The sequence below is a fragment of the Pan troglodytes genome, chromosome X, assembly GCF_028858775.2.
Source record: "Pan troglodytes isolate AG18354 chromosome X, NHGRI_mPanTro3-v2.0_pri, whole genome shotgun sequence".
NCBI classification, from domain to species: domain Eukaryota; kingdom Metazoa; phylum Chordata; class Mammalia; order Primates; family Hominidae; genus Pan; species Pan troglodytes.
In genome coordinates this window covers 135,122,877-135,125,586 of record NC_072421.2, presented here as the reverse complement: position 1 = coordinate 135,125,586, position 2,710 = coordinate 135,122,877, and the positions used below count along the sequence as shown (strand labels likewise).

Here is a 2,710-nt window from a genome sequence, read left to right as displayed (position 1 = left end):
ATTTATTGACTAATTGATTGCTATAAAGAACATTATTGAACCATTGGTGAAATTCGAATGGGATCTGTGGATTAGATGGTATTGCATAAATGTTAATTTCCTGATTTTGATGGCAGTACTGTGACTATATATGAAAGTACCCTTATCTTGTAGAAAATACACACTGAAATATTTAGGGGCAGCGAGCATCATGCCTGCAACTTTCCATTAATTCAGAAAAATACTAATATGTTTACTTAAAAAGAATTATTTTAAAAAACATATTACAGAGAGTTTAATTTATTCAAAGAAAATTAGAATCAACTAATCAGAAGGAAGAGGAGAATGCATTATGTATATATAAATATTAATTATATACTATATAGAAATATTAATTACATATATAAATATTAATTATATATAATATATAGAAATATTAATTACATATATTATATATAAATATATATTTAAAGAGATTATAAAGCAAATGTAAATAATTGGGGAATCTGAGTGAAAACTATATAAGAGGTCTTTTTACTTTTCCTGCAACTTTCCTGTAAGTTTGAAATTACTTCAAAATGAAAAATGTAAAAACAAAACAGCTGGATCCACATGTCAAAAAAATATATATATAACATATTAAGTGCTTACTTTGGCAACACATATACTAAAATTGGAATGATACGGAGATTAGCATTGTCCCTGGTCAAGGATGACACACAAATTCATGGAGCATTATATATATATATATATGTATATATATATATATAAAAAAAATTTTTTTTGAGACAGAGTCTGGCTCTGTCTCCCAGGCTGGGGTGCAGTGGCACAATCTTGGCTCATTGCAACCTCTGTCTCCCCAATTCAACTGATATCCTGCCTCAGCCTCCCAAGTAGCTGGGATTACAGGCACCCACCACCATGCCCAGCTAATTTTTGTACTTTTAGTGCAGATGGGGTTTCACCATATTGGTCAGGCTGGTCTCGAACTCCTGATGTCAGGTGATCCACCCGACTCGGTCTCCCAAAGTGCAGGGATTACAGGCATGAGCCACTGTGCCCGGCCTGCATTTTATATTTTTTAGAAAGAAAAAGAAAAAAAAATACATTGAGTGGGTTGTCCACTTAATCAAACAAGTCTACTTTAAATACTACTACATCTAGCTCATTAACTACTTTGAGTAGTAAGAGATGTCAAGAAAACCCATTCATGAAGGATTTGAACGTAATTATAATGATCAGTGTAAAAGTATTGTTCCCCTCTTGACCAGTTCTTAATCATACAGAACTTCTCTAAGAACACTTCTGGAGTATTAAGTGGGCTCTATACCAATTTCTACTGATCAGCCATGTCAATTAGCCCTAAGCTAGAGGTACTGGGTTTATTAAGTGAACAATGGAGACAGGTGAGACATGAATAAAAAATAGAGAAGGTTACTGTAAGAGTAGCATTGGCATTTGTTTTTGTCAGGGCTCAAAACATGATATCCCAAATATGGTGCCTTGGCATGCTGAGTATTTTGAGCTGAAGGAAACCCTGAAAGGGCCTCAGAAGCAAGAAATGTTCATTGACCAGAGTCTTAAAAAGTTTGAAGTCAACTAGGCGTGGTGGCTCACGCCTGTAATCCCAGCACTTTGGGAGGCCAAGGTGGCATCACCTGAGGTCAGGAGTTTGAGACCCGCCTGGCCAACATGGAAAAACTCCATCTCTACTAAAAATACAAAAATTAGCCTGGCATGGTGGCATGTGCCTGTTAATCCCAGCTACTCAGGAGGCTGAGACAGGAGAATTGCTTGAACCCGGGAGGCAGAGGTTGCAGTGAGCCAAGATCACGCTACTGCACTCCAGCCTGGGTGACAGAGCGAGATTCCGTCTCAAAAAAAAAAAAAAAAAATGAAGTCAGTGTAGCTCTGTTAAATACATAAATATATAAAAATCAATCAAAAATGCTGCTGAGAACTCTCAAATGTTTAAAAGGAAAGGGCTACAAAATACCAACTACGGCAGTGATCTTGTGACTATTGTCATTATGTTCATTAATAATGTTCTCATGAGGCTGGGTGTGGTAGTTCACATCTGTAGTCCCAACACTTTGGGAGGCTGAGAAAGGAGGATCGCTTGATGCCAGGGGTTCAAGATCAGACTGGGCAACATAGAAAAACCTTGTCTCCACAAAAAAAATAACAACAACAAAAATAGCTGGACATGGTGGTGCACGCCTGTAGTTCCAGTTATTTGGGAGGTTGAGGTGGAGGGATCATTTGAGGCCAGGAGTTAGAGGCTGCAGTGAGTCACGATTGTGCCACTGCACTCCAGCCTGGATGACACAGCAAGACCTTGTCTCAAAACAATATAATAATAATTTTCTCGGCAGGGCATGGTGGCTCACGCCTGTAATCCCAGCACTTTGGGAGGCCGAGGCAGGTGGATCACGAGGTCAGGAGATCAAGACCATCCTGGCTAACATGGTGAAACCCCGTCTCTACTAAAAAATACAAAAAATTAGCTGGGCTTGGTGGCGGGTGCCTGTAGTCCCAGCTACTCGAGAGGCTGAGGCAGGAGAATGGCGTGAACCCGGGAGGCGGAGCTTGCAGTGAGCCAAGATTGCGCCACTGCACTCCAGCCTGGGCGACAGAGCGAGACTCCGTCTCAAAATAATAATAATAATAATAATAATAATAATAATAATAATTTTCTCATGAACATGATTGCATTACCTCTGCAGTGTGT

The 2,710-nt window shown here is 39.0% G+C and overlaps 1 non-coding gene across 1 annotated transcript; it reads left to right on the top strand.

Annotated features, from left to right (window-relative positions):
• Window positions 1-622: 622 nt before the first annotated feature.
• LOC112207157 (U6 spliceosomal RNA) lies at window positions 623-726 on the top strand. Its single transcript, XR_002941624.1, has one exon. It is a non-coding gene; the product is annotated as a U6 spliceosomal RNA (small nuclear RNA).
• The last annotated feature ends 1,984 nt before the right edge of the window (window positions 727-2,710 follow it).